Source organism: Camellia sinensis, chromosome 3, assembly GCF_055761805.1.
Source record: "Camellia sinensis isolate YWXY chromosome 3, ASM5576180v1, whole genome shotgun sequence".
Taxonomy (NCBI): Eukaryota; Viridiplantae; Streptophyta; class Magnoliopsida; order Ericales; family Theaceae; genus Camellia; species Camellia sinensis.
In genome coordinates, this window is record NC_138963.1 from 71911380 (window position 1) to 71934982 (window position 23603).

The window sequence follows — 23603 nt, forward strand, 5'->3', positions numbered from 1 at the left end:
ATTGCATTTATTTGCATCTTGTGTTATCTTGTATCATTTAGGATCGTTGTTCCTAAATGATGAGCAGCGTTTAGGATCGTAACCATGCTGAGCAGCGTTTAGGATCGTTGTTCCCCAGGGCTTTTCTTAGGACCTCTTTTCACGATTTCAGCGTGGTTAGAGTGTTCCTTTCCTCACACGATTTCAACGTGTTTAGAATTTATCTCAGGACGTGTGGAATGCGACCCTGAGTGGTTTTCTTAGGACCTCTTCTCAAGATTTCAGCATGGTTTGAGTGTTCTTTTCCTCACACGATTTCAGCATGTTTGGAATTTATCTCAAGACGCGTGGAACGCGACCCTGAACGGTTTTCTCAAGACCTCTTCTCACGATTTCAGCGTGGTTTGAGTGTTCTTTTCCTCATACAATTTCAGTGTGTTTGGAATTTATCTGAGGACGCGTGGAACGTGACCCTGAACAATTTTCTCAGGACCTCTTCTCGCAATTTCAGCATGGTTGAATTTTCCTTTCCTCATACGATTTCAACATGTTGGGAATTTATCTCAGGACGCGTGTAACGCGACCTTGAGTGGTTTTCTACGGACCTCTTCTCACAATTTCAGCGTGGTTTGAGTGTTCTTTTCCTCACACGATTTCAGCGTGTTTGGAATTTATCTCAGGACGCATGGAATGCGACCTTGAATAGTTTTCTCAGGACCTCTTCTCACGATTTTGGCGTGGTTGGAGTTTTCCTTTCCTTACATGATTTCAGGGTGTTTGGAATTTATCTCATCACACGTGGAACGGGACCCTGAGCAGTTTTCTCAAGACCACTTCTCACAATTTTAGCGTGGTTTGAGCGTTCCCTTCCTCACACAATTTTAGCGTGTCTGGAATTTATCTTAGGACGCATGGAGCACAACCCTGAGCGATTTTCTCAGGACCTCCTCTCACAATTTCAGCGTGGTTTGAGTGTTCCTTTCCTTACACGATTTCAATGTGCTTGGAATTTTTCTTAGAACCTCTTCTCACGATTTCAGCATGGTTTGAGTGTTCTTTTTCTCGCACGATTTCAGCGTGTTTAGTATTTATCTCAAGACGCGTGGAACGCCCCCCTGAGTGGTTTTCTTAGGACCTCTTCTCACGATTTCAGCGTGGTTAGAGTGTTCTCTTCCTCACACGATTTCAACATGTTTGGGATTTGTTCATCCTCCTCTCATGATTCCAGCGTGGTTAGAGTATGTCACCCTTATTCATTTACTACATTGTCCATTACATCCATTACATCATGCATCATTTCCATGTTAAGCTTAGTTTGGCGTGTGCTCACATCTTTCCCTCGTTGAAACATGATTATGTCATGTGTAAGTACCCATGCTTCGTAGAGGCTAGTATTGAGGGTGTCACCACCTTTTCTGTGTTAGACATGGTCTGTTTTGTGCCCATGCCTTTTCTAGGTAAGATGTGGATCGGCTTGCGCCTTTTATTCATTGTATCCATTGTATCGTACTTTGTCTTGTTGTATTCAGCATTTAGGATCATTATCTTTCCCCAGTAGATCATTTCTCACTTATATCATACCACCCAATTACTTGTATTCTTTCTCTTTCTACAAAAAACCATAGTTTTGCATGTGCTCGCACCCCTTTCATGTTGAAACATGGTTCTGTTATGTGTAAGCATCTATACTGCGCTGAGGCCAATATTAAGGATGTAGGCACTTAGCTTGTGTTAGACGTCATTTGGTTGTGTCCACTTCTTTTCTATGTAAAACATAGTTTGATTTGTATCTCCATCTCTTTATGATATTTGTGTGGTAAGCACTGCTTATGGTTTCATTATATTATTGCATCGCACAGTATATCATTTCTATTATTGCATTACATTGTGTATCATTTCGTATCATGCCCCTGAACTAGGCTGGTTTGATTCCTTGCAACGGGATACGTAGGCAACCCTCGGGTTCAACTAACTGCATCTGCATTTTATTTGTTTGCCCAAGTCTTACGGCCTTGTCAAAATGGGTCATCTTCGGGCTTTGACATTCACTCGCGTCATTTCGTGACTCTGAGCTCTATCAAAGAGAGGCAACTGTAGACGCCCCATTTTTGACTGCCCTTAAGACTTGAGCGCCTCAGGTCGATCACTCGATAATGAAAGTTATGCTATACAAATGTTCGATTTCTTCAATAAGAAGAACTTCTAAATCCCAACCTTACACCCTATTTGGACCAAAACTATTTTGACCAAAATTATTTTAGACCTTAAAAACCCTCTCTTTCAAAATATGTTTCAAAATGTTTCTACAATGTTTCGAGGCTCGCATTTTGTTAAAAATTACACTTTTCGGTAAATCGAGTAAGGACAAAGTGGAAATAAATGAAAGAGAGGTGAAATCTTTGAAAAATCTTTAAAAACTTCTTATTTATAGGTTTGAAGTTGAAGAAAAAAGGAGGAGAGGAAAGAAAACGAGTTGGGGAAATGGTTAAGCTTGAAACCGTCAAGAGATAACTGAGCAGCCTTCACTTAAATCAAGCCTATTTATTTACACGCTTAGTCTTTAGTTGTGAGGCCACCACCATCGGAAAGTGGACTTCTGGGGCTTCAATTTAGACTCAAGAATCTCCTAAAGCTGAGTTTGGGTGAGGGAGACATGGCTATTTGAAGTTAGGCATCAATCGAATTAAGCTTGAAATGAGCAACCTTTACTAAAATAGTCATATCTTTCTGAACACTTATAGTTTAGATATGAGGCTTCCACCATTGGAAAGTAGACTTCCGGGGCTTCAATTTAGACTTAAGAATGACCTAAAATCGAGTCCGGATGAAGGAGATATGCGCGTTTGAAATCAGGGTTGGAAGCAGATTTTTTGTGGCCGGCAAGCCATTCAGCCACCATTTGTGGCTGGCAATTCACACTTTTGGCCTGCCGGCCACTGGTGAAAAACACAAATATTTTTGGCCAACTGTCCCCCAAAAGCTCTAGCTGTTCCAGGCATGATATTTTCGACTTGAGAAGCTGTTTTTCTATATATACCAGGCCTTCCTTCATTGTTTAAGGTTGAAAAAAATTCCAAAATTCTCTCTCTATCTCTATCTTGCAACACATACACCTTACCTAAACACTTCCTAAACCAATATTGGAGCTCTCCTTGCTGAGATTATTGAGTCCAAATTTCAACCCTTGAGAGTGAGAACTTATTGATTTGTGAACAAAAGTGTTATTCCTCTTCAAGAGGTATAACTACTAGCTCATTTGCACTACTTCTTTTCTATCTTTTCTTGCTAATTTTGAACTATTTTTCAACTGTTTTTATGGGCCGAATCTTGTGGTTTAAGGCTATTAAAGGTAGAGGGGTTAGTCACCCTTATTTAAACCTTGTTCTCTAAGCCTTTACACTTGTGTTTCCCATCTCTTCATCAACTTTTTTTGAGCTTTTTACCACTTATTTTTAGAGGTTTTCAGAGGCTAAAAAAGTGGTTTTGAAGTCCTAAAAATGGAGGGGTTAGCCACCCCTCCTTTAGCTTGTTTACTAGCTTAAATTGCTCATTGTTTTAGCTACTTTTGTCTTCATTCCAGCACATTGTTGTACTATTTTGGTATTTTTGGACCATCTAAACTCTGAAATTTTGTGCTGAAACTTGTGGTTTAAGGCCAATATGGGTGGAGGAGTGGCTCACCATTCCTTCTACCTAGATTCTAACGCCTTTACCTTCGTGTTTCCCACCTTGTCGTCACGTTTTTTTGAGCTTTTAAATACTGAATTCCAAATTTATTTTAGTGGCTAAAAACACTTTTTAAAGTCCAAAATTAGAGGGGTTAGCCTCCTCTCCTTATGTCTTGTTCACTAGCTTACATAGTTCTATGTTTTAGTTTATTATTCCAGCTATTTTTGTCTTAATTCCAGCATGTTTTAGGAATTATTTAGCACTATTTTAGGACTTTCTTTAAGTGTTTGTTGCATTTAAGCTTTGTTTTGCGTGCTTGTAGTGTAATTGTCTTCATAAGCTTGGTGCTTTAGGCATTAGACACCATCTTATTTGAGTTGATAGTGTTTATTTATGGGTTTCCATTCTTGTGATCACTCTTAATCACCTCTGCAACCTCTCTCATATCTTGGCTTTTGTTTTGCTTTGAAAGCGATTTCAAACTACTTGTTTGTTTATGCATGAGATTGAGATGTCATGCTTAATGGTTTAATCTCTTTGGGGGTTCATTACCAATGGTATGGTGTCTCTTTCATGCCCAAAGAAACTCTTGGTTTGAGCCCCCTTTCTATTAGAGGATTTAAATTCACCTTTTTGGACTCAATTGATTAAAGAATGGATGGTAATCTAAAATGAAGTAATAAAATTGGTTACTAAAAAGGTGTAAGATAATAATTGATTAGGGTTCAATCGGACGTTAATTGAACCCTTGAGTCTTGAGTCATTTCATACTCATTAGTGATGAAAATGGTTCAACATTCATTGTCAACTACTTCCCTTAATCTTTCATGATAGGGAGGTAGTTTGAGAGTCTTGTTTTGTTGTATTCATTGAACTTGCACACTTGATTCATAAACCATCATGTAATGAAATTGCATCCATTGGTGGTTTGTGAATCAAACTTATTATTCCTTTGAGATGTTCAAATGATGAGGAGAGGTGAGTTGTGCAAGCAAACCTTTGAGAACACACTGTCTCTGCTCTATTTGTTCTCTATTATAGCAAGACAATCCAGTCAGCAGTGGTCGGCAGACCACTATTGATGGCTGGCCACCAGTGCAAAATCTAATAGTGTACTTCTCCAGCAGAATAGGGTTGGTCTAGAGTTGGAAATTAGTTCAAATGTTCTACTATCCAACAGAAGCGTTCAGCAATAGAAAAGTGGCTTTTCGGGTGGAAGATCCACATATGCATGAGCATTCTTCGTTTTCCGGGGATGCCACCAGTGCAAAATCTAGCAGGGTACTTCTCCAACAGAACAAAGTTGGTCTAGAGGTGGAAATTAGTTCAAATGTTCTACTGTTCAACAAAGGCATTCAGTAACATAAACGGTGGCTTTTCGAGTGGAAAATCCACACATGCATGAGCATTCTTCATTTTTCGAGGAGTAATTAAGAGTGGTTAATTTAGTTACTTCATGTTGTACTTAGCTAGTTAAACTAGTTATTCAATTTTGTCTTGTAATAATTAGTTAGCTAGAATAGTTAATTAATTTGTTATTGTAATAATTAGTTAAATAGCTTAGCTAATTTATTCATTTGGGTTTGTAATAGTTAGTTAATTAGCTTAGTTCTAATTAGCTTAGCTAGTTACTTCATTCAGACCCTCCTGTGTGAGGGCCTAATATTGTAATAATGTGTATGTCTTCCAACCCTACATCTTTCTCCCTTTTATTTACCAGCTTATAATGGTTAGTTTAGAAGCATCACGTTTCGTTTAGCATACTTCATGATTTGCATCCACTTGTCTTGCATGCACCGAGGCTCGGTTCATCATTCTAACTTGCATTGTTAGTTTAAAACTTCTTTGAATACGTGCTTAGATCGCATGCTATCAAATTGATTCATATGCCATATTAGTAGCAAGGCCTAGTAATTGCATATCGCATGTGTTGCATTAGTCATATTGCAAAAGTTAGGATCACGTATTATTCTAACTCTATCATTGTTTTTGGCTTGGAATACTAGGTGAGCCTTTACTCACTTTAGCATATCGCATGTTGATGTTGCCATGTTTAGCATGCTTACCATGAGGCTGATTGTTTTAAATGCTATAATTGCTTGAATGCCTATGGATGAAGGCTAATTACTTGAATTGGAATAATTTGAGTAAATGTTCATATATGATTATTTTTTCAAGTGGTACATATTCAAAATAATTTTCAAAACAAACATGAATCGAAAATGTTCTTATTCTTACAAATCAGTCTATACTTGTGTGTGTGCGCATCACATAGTAACGCTAGCCTAAAAATCGAAACAAGAGCATATAATGTAAATAAGATTCATATCATGATTAGTAGAGGCCGATCTTTGATGGGGCGAGCGGGGGTGCTCAATTCATTACCTTTCCCTCTCGTACCTAAGTTCTCAAGCCGAGACAATCTTGGTGATGACAGACACGTGGCCTTTGGCACGGGTCATGGGTTTCCTAAATTTTTCAAAAATATTTTGGTGGCGACTCTGTATCTGGCAAAGCTATCCATTTTTGGCATTTTTTATTCAAAATCAATTTTCAAAAAAGATTTGTCGGATTTGGACTCTTTGGTGTTTATCTATTTCACATTGCACTTGTGAGATCAAATTCAGAACCGCGGAATACTGTAGGGCTTATTCGTTTTCTGAGAGGGGGCACGAAAAATCGAGCTACACTATTCAAATTTATCACTGTATAAATTTTGTTGAGAATAGCAATAACAATAACCGACCAATCTAACATAATACCATAAAAATGAACTTATGTCTAAAATAATTTCTATGGATTTGAATCAACTGCAAATGCATAGTCAGCAAATCATCTATTTAAATGTAAAGTTTAGGAAGCAAGTTAAAGTATTTGATTTTGATTGCATTCTTGCTGATCTTTTTATGTGCATTCAAAACCCCAAAAGTAAAACAACATCACATTGAAGTTTCCTTTCTTTGGATTCATTTTCTTAGTAACCAAATAGAATTATTCAATCAATACAAGAAGAAGAAGAAGAAGAAGAAGAATTATGAAAATTTTGCAAATGTATCACTGTATAGAAAAACTTTTACCATGGAGATGAATTTGTAACTGATATACTTATTAGTTGGTTTGGTGTGTACAAGACTGTAGATTAATTGTGGAGATACATTTAACTATATCTATATGTATATCTATGTATTTATGGTTAGTATTATGTATATGAACAATTCACTTTAGTCTCTTGAAACTTACTATCTTTTTTCATTAAGTGAATTTTATTTTATTTTATATTAAAAATAAAAAAGAATATTTATAAAGTGAAGTGTACAAGATTTAAACCTAAGCCTAAACTTGAAAACCAACACCCATATGTGACAACCCTCACCTCTGATTAGTGCTAATCTATGATTAAGCATGATAAGTAATTGATCGGACTGAAATTCAAAATTGATTTTATAAGTGTATTACCTTAATTGCATTTCTATCTGTTTGTCGTAGAATGATCTATTCATGTTTTTAACTTCGAACTGCGAATTGAAGGTCTTATCGGCGACCGAATCGAAAATTAATTAGTGTTTCATGCTAATTAGAATTTATGTGATTTTATAGTAGATTTAATTTAAATTTGATTTGGAATGATTAAATTAGATTAAACAATGTTAAACTAATTGAACCTAAGTAATTACATTTGTGCCATTGTAGTGGGCCACTTTGTTAAACATTGTTTAGAGCTTAGTTTCATATCTTTTGCTTATCTTCTGAAGACCAAACCGTGGGTGAGAGAAGAGTGAGAGCAAAGAAGTTGAGTTCACCTAGATTGGCTTGAAACTTAGAGGAATTGAAGGGAATTTGCATAATTGAGCTTCTTTACTTAGAATTCAAGACCTAAGGTAGAGATTTCATCCTCTCATTTGTACATTTGAGTTGTTCTTGGATGGTTCATGGGATTATTGGAGGTTAGAGTCAAATTATGGTTTAAAGTGTTGAATTGAGAATTAATCCATGCATGCATGTATATATTCTTGAATTTTGAGGTTGTTCTTCATGAATTTCCACATGCATGTCCATTTTCTAGTTGTTGTTCATGAATTCATCATGTTTTTGGAAGGATTGACTCATTTGATCATGTGTTAGAAGCTTTGAATTCAATTGAATACATGCATGTTAAATGTACATCTTGTTCTTGAAGTTTATTTGAATTTGGTGTTCAATTGACTCACCCTTAGGCTTTGAATTTACAAATTGATCTTCAAAACATGTTATATTGTTGGTTTCTAAGTGTTTTCCAGAAAATTGGCCCAAAAGGTTGAGTTTTGATGTGTTGAATGCTTGGTTTGAGCTTGGGAGGCAAATATGGAAATTCCAGATTTTGGCTTCCACGCTCGAGCGACCGTATTTTGTTCAGAGCTCCGCTCGAGCGAAGGAATGCTCACTCGAGCATAGATTGCAAGCTCTCAGATTTTTGGAGCGCGCAGATGCACGCTCGAGCGACGAGACCTATGCTCGAGCAAAGGATGTGTCTCATGCTCAAGCAAGCATCGAGCGGAGATTTTTAACATCCAGCACTTTTTGCATTTTTATAGACCGCTCGAGTGAGGAAGTCCATGCTCGAGCGACCCCTCTGTTTTGGAAAGCTCGCTCGAGCATAGAAAGCCACGCTCGAGCGAGACCCCTGTTTTCTGAAAAAATTCTAAAAGTGTTTTAAAGTGCATCTTTGCATCCTCATTCCATCCTAGGCATTCCTAGGCCTAGTTTAAGGCATCTTAATGAGGATATTGATACAGAACCACACCGAGTCAAGATAGGGACTAAGTTGTTGATTCCCAAGCGTGTAACTTAATGTGTGTTCTTTCTATAACTGTGTAGGGTTGGCATCTGATGACGCTCATTAGCTGCTTATAGCCCAGTGCTCTGTTAGTAACAATGTTGTAAAGATATGTTCAATGATGATTATTTTCTGAACAATTAACTGTACTGTTTTTTGAAATGATACTGTTTACTGAATGAATGATGTCCTATTTATGAACTGTACTCGTGGCAGCATCCATAGCAACTTACCGTTACTGTACTGTTACTGCTACTGTCACAAAGATCTCTGTCGGTTCTAATACTTGGAACCAATACTGTATACTGTTAAAATGGCCATCAACTGGCTGTTCGGTCTGTTAAGACCTACTGTACTGTTTTGCTATTGGATGTACCACATATGACTGCTATGGTTTCTAAATGACTGATATGACTATTTAATTACTGAAAGGACATTCATTCTAAACCTCTTTACCCAACTGTTATTCACTGGGCTTTAGCTCACTGTTTATATATATATATATATATATGTAGGTGTCAAGGCACCGGACCGGAGCTAGGAGCGGCGGGTTAGCTCTCGTTTTATCAAGCCAACCGTTGTGCCTCATTGTGAGGTTCCAAGTCATTTCAAGCTACGGCTGTCTTTGGGGTGTTTCAGACTCGCCCTTTTTGTCTCTGTTTTGTACTGACTGAATAAGACTAGACTGTACAGTTATGGTGAAGGGATTTAGTCCCTAACCTGGATGTTTGTGTATATGTTGTTAATATGTTTTGGTAATGAATGTGCATATGTTCAGGAAAGTCTTTTTGCATACAGAATGTCACAGCTCATTGGACATCTTTATTTATTGTTTTGGCTTCACCAGCCCCTGTACTCTGTATTATTGTCTCTACTGCTAAGCAGGCCTTTGGTAATCATGGATTACTAGCCGATTGCGATGCTTAAACCCATAGGGGTGGGTTTGGGTCGGGACAGAGTGGTATCAGAGCGATACTAAAGCACGAGTTATACCACACACACGTGTCCAAGTGAGCTATAGAATGTCCTAGAAAAACAATTAGGGCATTGCATGAGCGTGAAAAGTGTGTGTGGCCATGACACGAATATTTGTGCTAATGTGATAATGTGCTTAAGTAAGCAATTCATATGTTTATGATTACTGTATTGCATATAGTGAAATGGACAATGCAAGAACTGTCGATGAAACAGAATCATCTGATGCCAGAATGGCAAGATTAGAAAGAACAGTTGAACTGTTGACCGAAGCTTTAAGGCAACAATAGAACCAACAGCCCCCACCTCCTCCAGTACAACCCAAACAGAATTTTAATGATGATATAATAGCTCTGACACAGAAGTTCAGCAAAATGAAACCACCATCATTCCAGGGAGGCCTTGAACCACTAAAGGCCGAAGCATGGGTCCTAGAAACAGAGAAATTATTTGAAGTGTTTCCGTGTTCCGAAGCACACAAGTTATTGCTGGCTACCTTTACTTTACAAGAAGAGGCCAGAAGGTGGTGGATACTTGTTCGTGATGCAAATACTGTCAGGACTTGGGCTCATTTTAAACAGTCCTTCTTTGAGAAATACTTTCCCTAGTGTGTCTGGGATCGTAAAGTGACAGAATTTGAGCAGTTGAAACAGGGCACCATGTCAGTTGCAGAGTATGAATCCAAATTCACTGAACTCGCCAGATATGCTCCACACATGGTGGACACTGATTATAAAAAGGCCAGAAAGTTTGAAGGCGGACTTAATGTCGAGATACTTGATCGAATTAATGTCCTGAAACTGCTTAAATATGTGGATGTCCTCGACCGAGCAATAATAACTGAGTCGAATATTGAAGCACTGAAACAAACTGAAACACCTGCGACCGAGTGGTGCGGTAAGAGATGGGGCATTAAGTTTAAGAAAGGCCGGAATAGCTCATCGAATAAAAAGCAGAATACTGGGTCAACGAATAGTTCTAGTCAGGGAAGTGGTTCCATACCACCCTGCTCTGAATGTGGGAAGAGGCATAAGGGGGTTTGCTACAAAATTTCTGGTGCTTGTTATAGGTGTGGCAAAGTGGGTCACATGGTTAAAGATTGCCCTTCCACTTCTCAAGGCAATAATAAAGCTGCAGCTAGTGCAGCAGCATCAACTGTTGCACCGAAACCCAATCCCAAAGTTACTGAAAAAGAGCCTCTAAGGCAAGGCCGAGTGTTTGCACTTGTACCGGGAGATATGCAGAATACTGAGACAGTTGTGTCAGGTATACTCTCAATTTGTGCTCAAAATGCTTATGTTCTGATTGATTCGGGGTGTACACATTCATATGTCTCGCATGCTTTTTCACGAAAATTGAATAGACCACTAGAACCTATGAATTATTTCTTAGCTGTATCTTCACCTGTTGGGGGATCTGTGACTTGTGCTTACATGTACCCTACATGTGAAATTATTGTTGGGGATGTGCATTTGTATATTGATTTACTGCCTTTGAATATCAATCATTTCGATGTGATATTGGGAATGGACTAGTTAACAAAATATCATGCTACCATAGACTGTGTAATGAAGCAGGTTGTTTTCTGTCCACTTGGTTTACCTGAATTTGTGTTTAGCAGAGTTAGAGTAGTATCTCCCCCATACCTGATTTCATCCATGAAAGCATTTAAACTAATTAGAAAGGGGTGTAAAGGGTATCTATGTTGCATATTGACTGTACCTACTGATACTAAAGCTGATGTGGATAGTATTCCTATAGTCAGAGAATTCCCAGATGTATTTCCAGATGATTTGCTAAGGGATTTGATTGATAGGGAGATTGAGTTCACTATTGATGTGTTACCGCGTACACAACCAGTTTCCAAGGCACCTTACAGAATGGCACCTACTGAATTGAAAGAACTAAAAGTTCAGTTGCAGGAATTGTTAGATAAGAAGTTCATTAGGCCCAGTACTTCACCGTGGGGTGCACCAGTCTTATTTGTGAAAAAGAAAGACGGCTCACTGAGACTTTGCATTGACTACCGTGAACTGAACAAGGTAACAGTGAAAAGCAAATACCCATTACCTCATATTGATGATTTGTTTGACCAGTTACAGGGTGCTCAAGTGTTCTCTAAAATTGACCTTAGATCCGGATACCACCAGTTGAAATTCAAGACAAAGGACATTGAAAAGACTGCCTTTCGAACGAGATATGGACATTACGAATTTCTTGTTATGCCTTTCGGAGTTACTAATGCACCTGCTGCATTTATGGACCTTATGAATAGAATTTTCAAACCATTCCTCGATGAATTTGTAGTTGTTTTCATAGATGACATTTTGATTTATTCCAAAAGCACGGAAGAACATGAACATCATTTGAACATTGCCTTACAAACCTTAAGAGAACAGAAACTGTATGCAAAACTAACGAAGTGTGAATTTTGGCTAGACAATGTAATGTTTTTGGGACATGCGATCAGTAAGGATGGCATTTCAGTTGACCCACAGAAGATTGAAGCAGTAGTGAATTGGCCCAGACCGTCTAATGTTACTGAAGTCCGAAGTTTCTTAGGCTTAGCTGGATACTACAGAAGATTTGTGAAGGACTTCTCCAAAATTGCCCTACCGTTGACTCAGTTGACTCAAAAAGGGATATCATTTGATTGGACTGACCAGAGAAATCAGCTTTTCAAGAGTTAAAGACTCGACTTGTGACTACACCGATTCTTACCCTACCCTCAGGTACGAATGGATTTACCATATTTAATGATGCTTCTTATAAGGGTTTGGGATGTGTCTTAATGCAGAATGGTAAAGTTATTGCATATACTTCCCGACAACTGAGACCACATGAGAAAAATTATCCGACCCACGACTTGGAACTTGCTGCAGTAGTGTTTGCATTGAAAATTTGGCGTCACTATCTTTATGGGGCAACATGTGAGGTGTACACAGACCACAAGAGTTTGAAATACTTCTTCACACAGAAAGAATTGAACATGAGGCAGAGGAGATGGTTAGAACTGATTAAAGATTATGACTTGCAAATTTTGTACCATCCGGGGAAAGCTAACATCGTTGCCGATGCACTAAGTCCGAAATCAGTTGGAAATTTAGCTTGTTTACTCACCGGGCAAAAAGAATTGCTATGTGACCTTGAAAATTTTGAAGTTGAGATTGTTTTACGTGAACAAGGTGGAACCTTAGCCGCTATTTCTGTTCAACCGGCACTGATTGAGGAGATTAAAGAGAAACAGCAACAGGATGACTTTTTGAAAAAGGTCATTGATGAACGGGAGTCCAAACCGAGGCCGGACTTTAAATTTGAGAACAACGTGTTGAAATTCCAGGGGAGGTTGTGTGTACCGAATTATTTTGAAATGAAAAGACGAATTCTGCAAGAGGGCCACAATTCGAAACTGTCTATCCATCTAGGAAATACGAAAATTTACCAGGACTTGAAACTGAATTTCTGGTGACCGGGAATGAAAAAGGAGATTGCTGACTTTGTATCAAAAATGTCTTCATTGCCAACAAATTAAAGCTGAACATCAACGACCCGCAGGCTTACTGCAGCCCTTACCAATACCGGAGTGGAAATGGGAACATATCACTATGGATTTCATTGTTGGTTTACCTTGCTCCAGTAAAGGTATGGACTCAATTTGGGTTATTGTTGATAGATTGACTAAATCTGCTCACATCTTACCTGTCAAAATAATCTATAATGCGGGCAAATTGGTGACAATTTATATTGATGAGATTGTTAGATTGCATGGAATGCCTGTATCTATTGTTTCTGACAGGCACTCGAAGTTTACATCGAAATATTGGTAAAGTCTGCAAACTGCATTGGGTACTGAACTGAGATTGAGTAGCGTATATGTAGACGTCCCCGAACGTCCCGGGAGGAAAATCCCATTTTGTTCATTTGGGCTCACTACAGTTCAGACTCAATGTCACGGTCTTGTATCTAATCTCGCAGAGTGCAATGCAAGACCGATGAATCATCAAAGAGTCCAAATCCGGCAAATCGTTTTGGAAAACTGATTTTTAGAAAGAAGTGTCAAACATGGACTACTTTGCCAGATACAGAGTCGCCACCTAAATATTTTATTTTGGGGGAATTTAGGAAACCCTGACTCGTGCCTAAGGCCACGTGTCCGTCATCACCAAAGTTACCTCGACTCAGGAACTTGGGTACAATTAGGGAAGGTCACTTCGTGAGCACCCCCGCTCGCCCGATCAAAGATCAGCCTCTACTAACCATGATATCGAGTTTTGAAAACATTATGCATTCTTATTCCGGTTATTAGCCTAGATTTACTATGTGATGCGTACAGCACACAAGTATAGACTGGATCGCCTGAATTGGAACAAAATATCTCATGTTTGTTTATTTGAAAATGGTTTGATGGTGCTACTCGTAAGTAGGCTAAGACGTGGATTTGCTACCCTCGGGTGGGCTTAGAAAACAAGATGATTTGCCACTCTCAAGTGGGCTTAAAACTCACAGTCAATGCATTATTCCAACTCAGATAATCTAACTTTCACCCACAGGCATTCAGGCAGGTATATCACATAAGCAGTTAGCCTCATGGTAAGCATGCTATCATGGCAGTCACTCACACACATGCAAGGATGCCAAAGCATAAACACTTACCGAGTACTCCGAGCCAAAACAGAAACTAGTTAGTAATCACATGCATGATCCTAGTTCATGTTAAGATGGCTAATGCAACACATGCAGGACTGCAACTACAATAGGCTTGGCTTTTTTAAGATGGCATATGAGATGCTACAACTAACACGTATTCAACTTGAAATTGAAATATAATACAGTTAGTATGATGCGCCGAGCCTGGTGCATGCAATACAAATGAATGAATGCAAATGTGCGAAGCATAAGTATGCTAATTGAAACATGCCCTAAACTAACCATCAAAAGCAGGTAAGTAAAACGGAGAAAGACGTGGGGTTGGAAGACATTCACATACTCACGCACACTTATTACAACTGTGCCCTCACTCGGAGGGTCCGAATAAATAATACAAGCCGCCTAATTATCTAACTCACGAGCTAATTAATTATTACAAAACCCTATGAATAACTAGTTACAACTAATTATTACACAACTTAATTAGTTAACAAATTAATTATTACAAATAACAAATGCTAACTAACTAGTAAGCAGTAAAAGAGAATTGCTCCAGCTCTGTTTGAAGAAGAGGAGGGTATGCATGCTCGCTTCGGTTCCTCGCCTCGAAACGCCTTCCGGTTGCTCTTTAGAGGCTCTGTTTGTAGGGTGTCTTCCAGTGTTTGTTGCTGAAACTTACCAAAACACTGCTGGAGAGTTCACCAGTGGCCTGCCGGCCATGAAAGGAGCACTGCCGGCCAAGGATGAGAGTATGCCGGCCATCAGCGGTGCACTGCCGGCCACTGGTGTGCTGTGACACCAAGCTGCAACAAAGCACAAAATAGAGAAAAGGAAGGGTCTCCCAAGGGTGTATACGCACTATGCCACCCCAAATCACCTTAAAACATCAAGGGAGAGGCCTAGTCGGATCCACGACTATCAATCACGCATCCCGATGCATGATGGCCAAAGATCCAACTTGTGCAAATCAATATGAAAATGAATGCACAAATAAAGCAAGTAAAGCCTAGAACTCTATCATGAATCATCAAGAGCTTCGGCGACCGAGAATTGAGACACGTTCCATCACTCGGAGTATGAAACGCCCCTCGTTCCTCGTGCTCAGATTAACACTTAATCTAAACAATGCAACACGTAAGCATGGCAAACATGCAATATGAACAACCTGACAAGGCTAATGACATGTAACAAGCACATATGCATGATGTGAGGTAACAAACTTGGACAACATGACAAAATGCAACATGAACAAGCAATAACATGTAATGAGGCTAGCATGCGACAACATGCTAAGATGGAGCAAGCATACAACAATATGCAAGACAGGCATGCGACAACATACAAAGGGATGGGCTTAAACTAATGTGGGCAACTCTCAACTAAACCCAAATCGGTGGCCAAAAGTAATGAATTGATGGCATGAAAAGCATGAAATGGCAAGGCAAACATGTATGTCAAATGGCTCAAGTATTAAAGCACAAAGATGACAACTCTTAAGCACACTTAAGGAGCAACAAACATGGGTATATGGTAATGAGGTAAGCTCTGAAATTTCATGTAAAGTGAAGCCAAATCAAATCAACAATGCAAGCATAGCATGTTATGATGCTCAAAGCTCAAAGTAAGCAAGGGGACTTAAGCCAAGGCCATACAAGGCAAACCCCAAGGGGCCGAGGGGACCTAAAACAGTCCTAGTGCAGGTCCAAACAAGACCAAAACTAAGCTCAAAGCTAGCCAACATAGGCTAGAACACAAAGCCAAAAAAAAAAAAAAAAACATGGAGCATGCAAGGCTTTAAAGAGGCAATGCACTACACCTATTGAAACCAAACATGGCATGACTTGGGCGACATAAAACAAAGTTACATCATGGTATAATAAGACCCAAAATGCACTGAAATGATGAGCCAAAGGCTTAGGCTTAATGGCATGCACAAAAGCTCATTCTTGAGGCATAAAGCACAAGCTCTATAAAGCATTCAAGGCATGTCAAATGCAAGTGTATGACAACATTTCATGGACTGAAATAGCATATGGAATGAGGGCAAAGCATGAAAACATCACATGTATGGCATGGTAGGGGCCTCAAAACCCAAGACTAGCCTAAGCATTTACACTATAGCTATACAAAGCACGAGTGATATGGCCATGGCAGCCCAAAATAGTCCTAGAGCAACCCAAAATAAGCATAAAATCATGTTAGAGTGAAGCCAAAATATGCTAGGATGATGAGTCCAAACACCATGCACAAAGAGCTAGTAAACAAGATTTGTTCTACACCTATATGGAGCATGCAAAGGATGATCAAACCAACTATGGATAGGGTCATGACATGCCAAATGATGACCAAATATATGCTAAAATGTAAACCAAACAAGCTAACATGACATGGCAAAGCATGGAGCATATGAAGCTAGTTTAGGGGATTTACATTACAAGTACATCATGCAAGCATGGAGTGACAAAACCAACCCAAAACAGATTCATGGCATGGTAAAACATCGCCAAAAACCCACTGAAATAGACTCAATACAAGCTAAGCACACATGCTACTTTGATGAGCTATGAATGGAGTTACTCAACACATACAAGATGCATGCAAAATATGACCAAACCAGCCATGGAAAAGGCCAAGGTAGGTCCTAAAAGTCACAAAAATAAGCCTGAACCAAGCCTCAAAAATGCATGGAGGGATGGTCCTTTGGAAGGCCAAAAATACAAGCAAAAATGAATCAAAAGAGAGGGGGCCACCCCCTCTGATTAAGGACCTCAGAACCACACCTTTACTACTAAAAATCCACTGGATTTCAGTGGTAAGAAGGCCAAACCAAGGCTAGCTCGGAGGCGTCAAGGAATGGCTTAAAACAAAGCCAAACAAAGCATGCAAGGGGGCTACACACCCCTAACAACAAAATGAGCTTAAGCAAACTTCAAAAGCACTTAAATACAAGACTTTTTTTCAGTTATAAGCAAAGCCCAAATCAATATGCAAGGAGGACTAAAGTGAGGTACAAGAAGGTGTAAAAATGGGAAAAATACTCACCCTTGAAGACCCTCTTCGAAACCAACAACTTCAGGGGATGAAAACCAGTTTTCAGAGCTCAAGAATCCCTCCCAAGAAACTTAGTCCAATGGTGGTGGTGTATCTCTATGTGTTGTAGTGTAAAAGTGCAAGAAAATCCAATTTCTAAGCACAAAATACAAACAATATAGAGAGAATGAGAGGTTTTTTTCTTCAAAATGGCTGAACCCCTGATATAGAGGGAGCCCTCTTGCTTATATAGAAGAGAGCAAGAAGAAGCTTCTTTAAGAAGCTTTTTAAGAGCTCCATCCCTCCATACACGTGTATGGAGGGCAGAAAACAAAAAACCAGCTGGCTCAAAAGATCTAGAGGAAAACCAGCTGAGACAGGGGGGTGCCGGCAGTGGCTCACTGATGGCCGGCAGGGCTTCATCAGTGGCCGGCAGGCACAAAGAAATGGCCGGCAGTGCACCAAGAAGTCACTTTCAAAGGACCTAGTCAAGGTCCAAAAAAAAGGACAGAAAGGATACAGGGTCCGGGAAGCTCAAACCAGTGACGTTCCGCCGCGACAGTCAACTACTCAGTGAGCAATCGAACTAGTTGTTGGGTGTACCTGCAAGCACAACCAAGTCTCGAGGACGGTCAAAAATGAGGTGTCTACAGCATATCATCCTCAGACAGATGGTCAGTCAGAAAGAACCATTCAGACTCTAGAAGATTTACTGCAGATGTGTGTTTTTGATTTCCAAGGAAATTGGGAAAGCCTTTTATCTTTAGCTGAGTTTGCCTACAACAACAGTTTTCACTCGAGCATTGGTATGGCACCTTTCGAGGCTTTGTATGGCAGAAAATGCCGATCTCCTATTTGCTGGGCAGAAGTTGGAGATGGGCCTTTGCTTGGCCCCGAAATTGTACATGAGACTACCGAAAAAGTGAAACTAATTCAACAGAAATTGAAAACTGCACAAAACCGACAGAAAAGTTATGCGGATGTCCGAAGGCGAGACAGGCAATACGAAGTCGGTGATCACATTTTTGTTAAAGTGACACCAATGAAAGAGCAGACTCGTTTTGGAGTTAAGGGTAAGCTAACGCCGAGATATGTCGGACCGTATGAAATCATTGAGAAGATTAATCTGGTGGCATATCAAGTAGCGCTTCCTCCTCAAATAGAGCATATGCATAATGTCTTCCATCTTTCAATGTTGAGGGATTATCTTCGGGATCCCTTCCATGTGATTGAGCCTACCTATGTAGTGCTAAGTGATGACTACACTTATGAAGAACGGCCTATTCAGGTTGTAAACCGACGAATCAAGAAGTTGAGAAATAAAGAAATTCTGTTAGTGAAAGTGGACTGGCAAAACCATGGTGGCATTTATACCACTTGGGAAAGGGAAGATGATATGTTGAAGAGATATCCTGAATTGTTCCCTCTGGATCCAGTATTCTTTCAGAATGAAGGTAATCCGAGTTTGGAGGACCAAACTCTTTTTAAGGAGGGAAGACTGTGACAACCCTCACCTCTGATTAGTGATAATCTATGATTAAGCATGATAAGTAATTGATCGGACTGAAATTCAGAATTGATTGCATAAGTGTATTACCATAATTGCATTTCTATCTGTTTGTCGTAGAATGATCTGTTCATGTTTTTAACTTCGAACTGCGAATTGCGAATTAAAGGTCTTATCGGCGACCGAATCGGAAATTGATTAGTGTTTCATGCTAATTAGAATTTATGTGATTTTATAGTAGATTTAGTTTAAATTCGATTTGGAATGATTAAATTGGATTAAACAATGTTAAACTAATTGAACCTAAGTAATTACATTTGTGCCATTGTAGTGGGCCACTTTGTTAAACATTGTTTAGAGCTTAGTTTCATATCTTTTGCTCATCTTTTGAAGACCAAACCGTGGGTGAGAGGAGAGTGAGAGGAAAGAATTTGAGTTCACCTAGATTGGCTTGAAACTTAGAGGAATTGAAGGGAATTCGCATAATTGAGCTTCTATACTTGGAATTCAAGACCAAAGGTAGAGATTTCATCCTCTCATTTGTACATTTGAGTTGTTCTTGGATGGTTCATCGGATTATTGGAGGTTAGAGTCAAATTATGGCTTAAAGTGTTGAATTGAGAATTAATCCATGCATACATGTACATATTCTTGAATTTTGAGGTTGTTCTTCATGAATTTCCACATGCATGTCCATTTTCTGGTTGTAGTTCATGAATTCATCATGTTTTTGGAAGGATTGACTCATTCGATCATGTGTTAGAAGCTTTGAATTCAATTGAATACATGCATGTTAAATGTACATCTTGTTCTTGAAGTTTATTTGAATTTGGTGTTCAATTGACTCACCCTTGGGCTTTGATTTTACAAATTGATCTTCAAAACATGTTATATTGTTGGTTTCTAACTGTTTTCCAGAAAATTGGCCCAAAAAGTTGAGTTTTGAGGTGTTGAATGCTTGGTTTGAGCTTGGGAGGCAAATCTGGAAATTCCAGATTTTGGCTTTCACGCTCGAGCGAAGGATTCCACGCTCGAGCGACCGTATTTTGTTCAGAGCTCCGCTTGAGCGAAGGAATGCTCGCCCAAGCATAGATTGCAAGCTCTCAGATTTTTGGTGCACGCAGATGCACGCTCGAGCGACGAGACCTACGCTCGAGCAAAGGATGTGTCTCACGCTCGAGCGAGCATCGAGCGGAGATTTTCAACATCCCGCACTTTTTGCATTTTTACAGACCGCTCGAGCGAGGAAGTCCACGCTCGAGCAACCCCTCTGTTTTGGAAAGCTCGCTCGAGCGTAGAAAGCCACGCTCGAGCGAGACCCTTGTTTTCTGAAAAATTCTAAAAAGTGTTTTAAAGTGCATCTTTGCATCCTCATTCCATCCTAGGCATTCATAGGCCTAGTTTAAGGCATCTTAATGAGGATATTGATATAGAACCACACCGAGTCAAGATAGGGACTAAGTTGTTGATTTTCAAGCGTGTAACTTAGTGTGTGTTCGTTCTGTAACTGTGTAGGGTTGGCATCCGAGGACGCTCATTAGCCACTTATAGCCCAGTGCTCTGTGAGTAACAATGTTGTAAAGATATGTTCAATGATGATTATTTTCTGAACAATTAACTGTACTGTTTTCTAAAGTGATACTGTTTACTGAATGAATGATGTACTATTTATGAATTGTGCTCGTGGCATCCATAGCAACTTACCGTTACTGTACTGTTACTGCTACTGTTACAGAGATCTCTGTCGGTTCCAATACTTGGAACCAATACTGTATACTGTTATGATGGCCATCAACTGACTGTTCGGTCTGTTAAGACTTACTGTATTGTTTTACTATTGGATGTACCACATATGACTACTATGGTTTTTAAATGACTGATATGACTGTTTAATTACTGAAAGGACATTCACTCTTAACCTCTTTGCACAACTGTTATTCACTAGGCTTTAGCTCACTGTTTATATATATATGTAGGTGTCAAGGCACCGAACCGGAGCTAGGAGCGTCGGGTTAGCTCTCGTTTTGTCAAGCCAACCGTTGTGCCTCACTGCGAGGTTCCAAGTCGTTTCAAGCAAAGGCTGCCTTTGGGGTGTTTTAGACTCGCCCTTTTTGTCTCTGTTTTGTACTGACTGTATAAGACTAGACTGTACAGTTATGGTGAAAGGATTTGGTCCCTAACCTGGATGTTTGTGTATATGTTATAAATATGTTTTGGTAATGAATGTGCATATGTTCAGGAAAGTCTTTTTGCATACAGAATGTCACAGCTCATTGAACATCTTTATTTACTGTTTTGGCTTCCGCCAGCCCCTGTACTCTGTATTATTGTCTCTACTGTTAAGTAGGCCTTTGGTAATCACGGATTGCTGGCCGGTTGCGATGCTTAAACCCATAGGGGCGGGTTTGGGTCGTGACACCATGTCACTTGAAGAACAAACACTACATATATTTCACTATATATCTATGATATAAAGCAAAGTATAAAGTTATGTAAGTGTGGATGTCACAACTTTTATTTGCCGAAAATGCCCTAATATAGTTGAAATTTGCAAGTGGTAATTGAACCATATCTACATATTTGCAAACTCAAGGACTAAGGAAAGAAGTTAGGGTTTGAGTTTCTTACATTTTACCGGCATGTTTGGTCAGAATTTTTGTTCGAATCGCCTGAGTTATCAGATTCATTGTTCGAAACGATCTAGTTGTCAGGTTCGTTGTTCGAATCGCTTGAGAATGGAAGGGTTTCAGTCGACGGTGAAGAATGACGATTGAGAATGTGCTTTCAAACTAGTCGAAATTTAATCGGAATATGGCCTGAGAATGTAAGGATTTGAAATTGATAGGCAGTGTGGAATTGGTTTGGTTCAATGAATGGCAATGAGAGTCGGAGTGAGAGTGGAAGGGTTTGAATCACGTATGACACACGCTTTTGTTTCATGCGTGTGGCAAATATTTTGCTGGAATAATATCAATGATAATTTTGTCAATGATTATTATCAGTTAATTTTTATTCAATAATAAATTTATCAGTCTATTTTTGAGACCTAAGATCTTGGGTTCAAATTTTGTTTACGCCTTTGAATAATAACAGTGATAAATTTGTTAGTCAAAATTTTTAAGTAAATAAGTCTACGTAAATAAGATAAGATAAAGAACTAATATAGTTGAAATTTGCAAGTGGTAATTGAACCATATCTACATATTTGCAAACTCAAGGACTATATATTTACCTTTCTAACATTAAAAATGAACATCACCTTCTAGGGGTTTCGAAAATGTGTTTGACTAGAGAGAAAAGTTAGGGTTGCAGTTCCTTACATTTTACAGGCATGTTTGGTCGGAATTTTTGTTCGAATCGCCTGAGTTATCGGATTCGCTGTTCGAATTGCTTGAGTTATCAGGTTCGTTGTTCGAATCGCCTAAGAATGGAAGGGTTTCAGCCAACGGTGAAGAATGATGGTTGGGGTTTCTTCAGATTGTGGTTTCAAACCGGTGGAGATTTAATCGGAATATCGCCTGAGAATGTAAGGATTTGAAGTCGATAGGTAGTATGACAGTGGTTTGGTTGAATCGATGGCAGTGGGAGTCAGAGTAGGAGTGAACGGTAGAGAATGGCAGCTAAGATTTCTTCAAAATGCGGTTTCAAACCGGTGGAGATTTAATCAAAATATCGCTTGAGAATGTAAGGATTTGAAATTGATAGGTAGGGTGGTAGTGGTTCGGTTGAATCGATGGCAGTGGGAGTCGGAGTAGGAGTGGAAGGGTTTGAATCACGTGTGACTCATGCTTTTGTTTCGCGCATGTGGCAAATATTTAGCTAAAATAATAATTTTTTTATGTATCAGTGATAATTTTGTTAGTGATTATTATTAGTTAATTTTTATTCAGTAATAAATTTATCAATCTCTTTTATCATTTTAAATTAGAGGGTGGCAGACATGAAATGTGTGCAATTTAGATAAGTAAGTACAAAAATAAATAATAAAGAAATTAATATCATAATACATATGTTGTTTAAATTGTGGATTAATATCATAATACATACAACCATTGTTTTGTAATTTGAACAAATATAAGTAGTACAAATGTCCTAGTAGGGCAAATGTGTATAGGACATTTTCAAAAACCTTCTTGTCTTATTATATAGATAATACTACATTTAGTATTTACAACAATAAGGGCCATGTAACCAGTAGTGAAGAGAAGGCTTCCCTTACACATGTTGGAAACAAAGAGAGTGAGAGAAATAGATGGGTTTAATAAGGCAATGAAACCATAAATTTCTCAATTAGAAAAAAATTATAACTCCATTATGCTTAATAGTCATATATTTATCAGTGTAAAAATAACAAAAAGTAAAAAGGTTCTCTTAACAATCAAGGGATTTTAAGCAAAATATTTGGATGTTTCATTCAAGCATCCAACCTAAAATCAATCATGAATATATCATTCAAGAACTAAAAAACTATGAAACCATGAAATACTATTGACACCAGCTAATGTATTTGCAATCATCTACTTCAAAAAGGAGTTCATATTTCACAAAAGAATTGTTAACTATCAGATCATTATAATTCCATTTTGTTCCAATAGTGATAAATGTATCCCCAAAACCATGAAATACTATACTGTTATTTGTTTCTAATTCCAACCATATACTTGAAAACGAGTTGGTGTTTACTAAAGTATTGTCAACTATCAAATTATTCTACTTCATTGTTGTCATTGTGTATTGTGTTCCAAAAATCTTTGTCTTCATGCACTGTTTCTATTGCCTCATCAATAATTTGATGTGTGTCAGTCTGTTAGTCAGTCAACAGAGCTTCTATGATATCTACTCTAATTTGCTGGCACTACTCCTTTGTTAGATTGGGAAAGATGTCTTTGTTACAGACATATTCTCTTATGAGGTAACAAACTATGACGCCACAATGAAGTCTGCAATAACATGGGAAAAACAAAGTTAGTAGTCATCAATGAT